Raw genomic sequence first — 8,166 nt, forward strand, 5'->3', positions numbered from 1 at the left:
TGTATTATTATCATCACCACTATTATTATCAGTATTTATTGGTTATATTACCATATTGTTGTATCTCCTATATATATCATCATTATCTATCAGTATTACCAGTATTATCATTATTATTCATTATTATTATCATTATTATTATTCTTAGTATTAGTATTATTATGTATATGTATTGTCATTATAGTATTGTTATTATTAAGATTATTATGTATTATTTTTAATTATTATTATCATTATTATTATTATTAATATCATCATCATCATCATTATCAATATGCATTATCATCATCATTATTATATCACTATTCATCAATACACCAATTTATATCATCATCATTACTATTATTATAATCATCAATATCATTATCAATGTTATTGTGGTATTATTTGACATTACCATTATTATCATCATTGACATAATTACTGTCAATATTACTATTCTTGTTATTATGATCATTTTATCCTTGTCTCTGCCTCCCTTCCACCCCCTCCCTCCGGGGAACTCGACCTGTCCCCGTGCCCTTTGCCCCTCCTTTCCTTCTTTCTCCTCCCTACCCCCTCCCCCACCCGTCCGCATCCCTCGACCTCCTCTTCTGCCCCTGCTCCCCCTCCCCTCCCCTTCCCTTCTCCTTCCCCTTCCACGTACTCCTCTATCCTTAGCTCTCCTGTCCGTCTTTCTCTCCTCTCTCCCCTCCCTCTCTTTACCATTCCTTTTTCCCTCCCGCTGTCCGTCCCCTCCTTCTCCCCCTTTTCCCTTCCTGTTCCCTTCTCCCTTCCTCTTCTCCCTCTCCCTCCCCCACCCCGTCTCCCTTCCCTTCCTAATACCCTTCATTCTCCTTCGCCTCCGCCTCCCCATTCTACTCCCCCTCTCCCCTCCCCTCCTAATCCCCCACTTCTTTCTCGCGGCTGACATATTCACGTTTAAGTTCGGCGTCGCTGCCAGGAAGTGGTGGGCCCTTGCTTAAAGATGCTGTGTCTTCTGCCAGCTCTCTCTTTCTTCGTCGCCGTGATCTCCTGTGCCCCCCCCTCTACTGCTCTCACTCCTATCCGTTACCATCTATAATATATGATATATTATCCATATATATCCTAATATATATATATAATATATATATATATATATATACAGACCCCCCCCCTCCTCCCCTTCTCCATCTACCCTCCATCCCCCATTCCGTTCATTATTTATCGCACTATCGGTCTCCTACCATCCCGTATGATGCCCCCCTTATTGATTTCACCCTTCACTGATTTGTCCATTATTTCCGTTTTTCCTTTTTTTACATTATTTTTTTCACCCTTTTTTGTTTAAATTTTAGAGCCTGTTGATTTGTTTCTCTATTACTTTTTTGTTTTTGTTTATGTTCTTTGTTTGGTTATACAAAAAACAAGTCAACAATCATTTTCTTTGTTACATTCATGTTATTCACCTTGAATCATCCAAACTTCAAACTCTTCCAGGAATTTTTTGTTTTACGATGTCATATCATTCGATTCATTCGATAAAATTTTACCTGGTCATTCTTCATCTAAATTTTCTATTTCTCTCTCTACTTCTCTCTCTAACACTCTCTCCCTGCTCTCTCGCTCTCTCTCTCTCTCTCTCTCTCTTATCTACTCTGCTGTCTCTCTTCTGCATCTCTCTCTCTCTCTATCTGACTTTCTCTGGCTCTTCTCTTCTCTCTCTCTGCTAAGTAATAATATATATATATATAAATTATACCTTATAGATCTATATAATTATTATATATATATATATATATATGTATAATATATATATATATATATAATAGCAAATCCGCACGCGCATTGGGCGCATGTGAGTGTAAGTGTGCATTTAAGCACACGTTCATAGCCCGCGCGTGCGCGCGTGAGCACACGCACGGATTTGCTTAAGTTGGGTAAGTCAAAGCTAGTTACGGTAGTGGGTGAGTCTATCGGAGTTATGAGGGGGGTTTCAAACCTGCATCCTATACCTAACCCAAGGTCAGTCAAATGATGTCGACTTGTTACCCAGGATAGTTCCCACTTGACCACTCGTCTCTCGGATACCTTCGTCCTCAGTCCCTCGTCCCTTGCCCCTCGTCCTTCGTCCCTCGTCCCTTGCCCCTGGCCCCTCGACCTTCGCCCCTCGTCCCTCATCCCTCGTCCCTTGCCCCTCGTCCCCTCGTCCCTCGTCCCTGGCCCCTGGCCCCTCGTCCCTCGCTTCTCCTCCAAAGGAATCCTTCCGCAAATGAAGCCAACTTCGCAAACTTTTCCAAACAGCTTTTTATGCAACGCCGACGAGATCGAATAGAAGGGAATAGTTTGTAGAGCTGCGTTCTCATTCGCCCTTCCTATTATCTTTCTCCATCGTTCACTTTCTCCCCTCTTTTTCATCACTTTTTTCTTTTTTCTTCTTCGGCTATCCATTCCCTGGACACCGTTCTCCTTCATCCTTCTCCTGTGCTAATTTTCTTTTCTTTTCTTTCTTTTTCTTTTTTCTTCTTATTTTTTCAATTCTATTCGGTGTCAGTTATTACCAGGTTTGTTAAAAAAGTTCCGGTGAGCCTCATTTCTACTCCGCAGGACCAACAGCGAAGCAGAGGTTCACAAAAAGGTTGTTCTGAGTTCACTTCCGTTGCGAAAACCTTACTAGGGACATGGATAGGCTTGGCTAGATTAGGGTTGGATTATCTTCGGCGGTTAGGGTAGGTTTAGGTTATTTAAGGGGGGGGGGGGTTGAGATTGGTATAGGGTCAGGTTAGGTTATTACTAGGGGGGGTGGAGGGAATATGAGGTGGAGTTGGTAGGTAGGTTTAGGTTTATTTTAAGGGGAGGGGGTGATGTTGGTTAGGGTAGGTTAGGTATTGTGTTTAGGGGGGGGGGTGGAGTAGGTTAGGCTAGGTTTAGGTTATTTTAGGGGGGGGGGGGTTGGGTTGAGTTGGTTAGGGTAGGTTTAGGTTATTTAAGGGGGGGGGGTGGAGTTGGTTAGGGTAGGTTAATTTGGGTAACTCTAACCTAGGTGCAGCACTGGGTGAGTCTATCGCAGATAAGAAGAATCAACCCAATATAAAGACCCAGTCAACTGCACGTCAAGAGGGAGCCAAGTAGTTCGTCAAACACCACATCGGTGATGGCACGAATGTGAATGAATATATTGCCGGACAGTCCCAAACTGGTAGTTCAGGCGATGCAGAATGTGATGTCTGGCCGGGAGTTTTAATCTACTTTGTGGTGTATTTATAAACACAACACAACACACACACGCACACACACACCACACACTTTACACACACAAACACACACACACACATACAACACACACAGCACCCACAACACACACACAAACACACCCCACACAACACCCACAACAAAACCACACGCCCCACACGCACACACAGGCACACACAAACACACACACAAAACAAACACACCACACACACACACACACCCCAACACACACAACCTTTATTATACATACATTAAACCCCCCACATACCATACAAAAATTTACACACGCAGCACACACACAAAACGCACATATTTTATGTATATGTGTGTGTGTGTGTATGTATGTATATATTTTATATAGTTTAATATTTTACTTTCCCTACACACACACACACACACACCCCACACAACAAAATACACACACACCCCACACACACAAACACCCACACACACACACACACACCACACACACACACCACACACACACACACCCCAAAAAACCCCACACCCACCCCACACACACACACCCCACATAAAATTTTATAGAGAGAGGATATAGATAGATAGATAGATGGGATAGAAGATAGAGTGGGGTGTGTGTTTTTTATATCAAAATCACACCCCCCAACACACATTGGGGTTGTGTATATATATTTATATATATATATATATTATATATATATATTATAAAATTAATATTATTATATATATATTTTATTTTATATGTATATATTTTAATTATTGTATATTATAGTGTTTTGTTTTGGTGTGGTGTGTGTGGGGTGTGTGTGTTTTGTGTGTGTTGGGGTTGTGTGTGGTGTGTTTTGTTTTATTTTATTTTATATATTATATATAATTTTTATATATATATTAAAAATATATATATATATTTGTGTTGTGTGTGTGTGTTTGGGGGGTGGGGGTTTTGGGTATTGTTTTGGTATGGGCCAGGGGTTTAAAGAGATTTGGCCCCAAAATACCCCGCCGCGGCAGCGAAAAAAATCCCCTTGCGTTCTGACTGCTGGCTCGAGCCCGGGGGAAAAAGCAATCCCCCTTGAGAAGTAAAACGCGGGTTGTCTTTTGGGGAAGTCGCCGCCGTGGCAAAAAGGGTTTGTTTAGGAAGGGCACCAACCCAGGAAAAAGGGGGCCACTCCCTTTAAAACCCTTTCTCAGTAAGGGAATGGGGAGAGGCCTATGCCCCTACAGTGGAAAAAAGGCTTTTGGGAAAAAAAAAAAAAAAAATTATAAAATTATTTATATATATTATAATGAAATAAATGTGTGTTTATATAATATATATATAAATATATATTTTATATATATATAAAATTTATATTTATAATAAAATTATCCCTATAATATAATATTTTATATAATATATATATATAAATAAAAATTATATTTTATATATTTATTTTAATATATAATATATTATATATAAAATATATATATATAAAATATATATATAATAAAATATATATTTTATATATATACGTGTGTGTTTGTGGGTGTGTGTTGTGTGTGTACGATGTTGTATATGTATTATGTATTGACTTGATTTGAGTGCGTGCTTTTGGGCGCTTTGGTTTGTTACCCCGGGGTTTTTAGCCGTGACCGAACCGCGGGGGGGCCCCCGTTTAAAAAACCCAAAGCGCCCTTCGCCCCCGAGAGGCCTTCAAACCCGGGGCCTTCTCCTCGCCCCCCTGCTTCCCCACAGTGTGCAGCTTTTTGGGTTAGTTCCCCTTTTTTCTCAATTTTTTCCGGGAAAAGACTTTTGGCATATTTTTTCCTAGGAGGTTAATTGTTGCAGGGGATTTTTAAAAAACTTGGGGGAAAAATTTAAATATCCCCCTTTAAACACGGGGGGGCAACGGGGGGAAAATTAAATTAAATTTTTTTTAATTTTAGAAAGGGAATTTTTTGTAAGATAGAATATTTTTAGGGGGAGTTTGGACAGTTACTTTAAATTTTTTTAAGTTATCTTTTTAAAAAAAGACAATCCCTTTAAAAAAAGGGAAAATTTGGAAAAGAAAAAAGGGCTTTTGTGGAAAGAAAAATTTTTTAAAAAATACATGAAAACAATTTGATTTTAAAATTTTCTAAAAAAAAGAAATGAAAATAAATTTTAAAAAACGTTTCTCCAAAAAACCCTTTTTTTTGGGGGGGAAAAACGCAATTAGATCCGATGAGGGAATCGACATTGTAGGCAACCCGGGTAGGGGTGGCAAAAATTTTTTAAAAGAACTATAAGCAAGTCGCTTTTTGCTCCCGTTTTGGGACGCTGCCCCGGAGGGGAAAGGGCCCCGAAGGACCCTCAAAGGTTTGGGGGGCTTTTTTTCTTTTTTTCACTTTTGTGGGATGGGCTATGCAGGGTTTAAAAAAAAACCGGAAATTAACAAATTTAATTTTTTTTCAAAAAACCAAAAAAGGGACAGACTAAATTAAGGTAAGTGGGTAGATTTAGAGAAGGAGATAAAGAGAGAGGAGAGAGAGGGGATGAGAGAGGGGAAAAGGAGGGGAAAGAGAAAAGGAGAGGAGGAGAAAAGAAAAGAGGGAAAAAGAGCGGAGAGAGAAACGAGAAGAGAGAAAAACCCCAAAGCAAAGAAGATAGAGGAGAGAGAGGGACTGAGGGAGGGAAAACCCCCCGAGAGAGAGAAGAGGAGAGAGAGGGAACGAGAGGGGAGGGGGGGGATAAACCGATGGGGGAGGGAGCGGAGAGAAGAGCGAGAAAAATAGAGAAAGGGGGGAAGGGGGAAAGGGGGAGGAAAAGGGGGCTATTAGAAATTTTGAGAGAGAAAAGAAAAGAAAAAAAAAGATAGGGGGAAAAAAGGGGAAGAAAATGGAAATTCCAAAGATTTTTTTGGAAGCATAAATTACACCCCTTATTTTCTTTTATTTTCCTCTCCCACTAACCTTTTCCAACTCCCCAACCTTTTCTCTACCTTTTTCCCCCCCTCTTTCTCTCTTTCTCTCTCTCTTCTCTCCTCTCTTCCTTTCTCTCTTACTTTCCTCTCTCTCTCTCTTTCCTTTCTCCCCTCTCTTCCCCTCCCCTCACTCTTTCCCTCCTCTTCTTTCTCTTCTCTCTTTTCCTCTCTTCTCTTTCTATCTTTCTCCTCTCCTTCTCTCTCGATCTCCTCCTCTCCTTTTCCTCTTTCTCTCTATCTCTCCCTTTTACTTTTCCCCTTCTTCTTTTTCTCTCTAGTCTCCCCTTCCCCCTTCTCTCCTCCTCTTCCTCTCTCTTCTCCTCCCTCTCTCTCTCTCCTTCTTTTTTTCCTCCTCTCTTCTTCTCAACTCTCTCTTCTTATTTCGCTATTTCTCTCCTCTCTCTCTTCCCTTTTTTCCTTCTCTCCTATCTATGACTCTCTCCTTCTCTTTCTCTCCTTTCTCTTCTCTCTCTCTCTCTCTCTCTCTCTTCTTCCTCTCTCTCTTTCTCCTCCCCTCTCTCTCTCTCTCTCTCTCTTCTCTCCTCTCTCTCTTCTCCTCTCTCTCTTCTCTCTCTCTCCCCCCACCTCCCGCCCCTTCTCTCTCTATCTCTCTTTCTCTCCCCTTCTCTCTCTTTTTTTTTTCTTTTCCTCTCTCTTCCTCTCTTTTCTGCTCTCTTTCTCTCCTCTCTCCCCCTCCTCTCATCTCTCTTTTCCCCTCTTCTCCCCCTTCTTCTCTTCCTCTCTCTACTCTCTCTCTCTCCCCCCCCCCCCCCCCCCCTCTATCCTTTTCTATCCTCTCTTCTCTCTTCCCCTCTTCCTCTCTCTCTTCCTCATCCTCTCTCTCTCTCTCTCTCTTTTTCTCTCTCTCTCTATCTCACTCTCGCGTCTCTCCCCTTCTCTCTCCTCTCTTTTTCTCCTCTCTCTCTCTCTCTTTTCCCTTCTTCCCCGCTCTCTCTCCCCCTTTCCTCTATCTCTTTTTCCCCCCTTTTTTTCCTCTCTTCTCTCTTTTCTCCTCTCTTTTTCTTTTTTTTCTCTCCTCTCTCCTCTCTCCGCTCTCTCCTTCTCCTCTCTCTCCCCTTTTTATCTCTCTCTCTTTCTTTTCTTCTCTCTTTTAAAATTTTTCTCTCTATCTTTTCTCTCCTCTCTCTCTTTTCCCTCTCCTCTCTCCTCTCCCGCTACCTCTCTCTTTTTTTTTCCTTCCCCTCTCTTTTCTCTTTTTCGCTCTTTTCACTTTTCGCTCTCCGCTTCTTCTCTCTCTTTTCGCCCCCTCTCTCTATCTTTCCCCTCTCTCTCTCCCCCTCTATCTCTCTCTCTTTTTCGCTCTCCTCTCTCTCTCTCTCTCTTCTCTCTTTTCTCCTTCTTCCCCTCTCTCTCCCCTCTCTCTCTCTTTCGTTTCTCTCTCTCTTTTCATATTTTTTTTTCTCCTCTCTCTCTTTTTCCTCTCTCTTCTTCTCTCCTCTCTTTCCCTCTCTCCCCTCTTCTTTCGCTTTCTTTTCTCTCCCCTCTCTCTCTCTCTCTTAATTCCTCTCTCTCTTTCTTTTTTTTCTATTTTGTCTCTTCTCTCTCTCCCTCTCTTTTCCTCTCTCTTCTCTCTTTTTTTCTCTCTCCCCTCCGTCCCCCCCTTTGGGGCGCCTGGCGGGGGAAAAGTTTTCCAAAAGGTTTTCCCCCTTTTTTTCGTTTTTTTGGCTGATCGGCCCCTCCGGCCTTTAAGTGTTTTGCCGGATTTTTTTCTTTGCCTTTATTTTTGTTGATATTGGTATTATTTTTATCATTATTTTTATTATCATTATTTATTATTATTATTATTATTATTTTTATATTTATATTATTATGATTATTATTTTTAAATTATACATCTTTAAAAAATAAAAAATAATAATTTTTTTATTATTTTTTATATTTTTCATTATTATTATTACTATAATAATAATAATTATTATTATTATATTATTTTCATTATTACTATTATTATAATAATAATAATAATTATTATTATAACTATTATCACTATTATCATCAATATCATTGT

Source organism: Penaeus monodon, chromosome 7 (genome assembly GCF_015228065.2).
Source record: "Penaeus monodon isolate SGIC_2016 chromosome 7, NSTDA_Pmon_1, whole genome shotgun sequence".
In the NCBI taxonomy this organism is placed as follows: Eukaryota; Metazoa; Arthropoda; class Malacostraca; order Decapoda; family Penaeidae; genus Penaeus; species Penaeus monodon.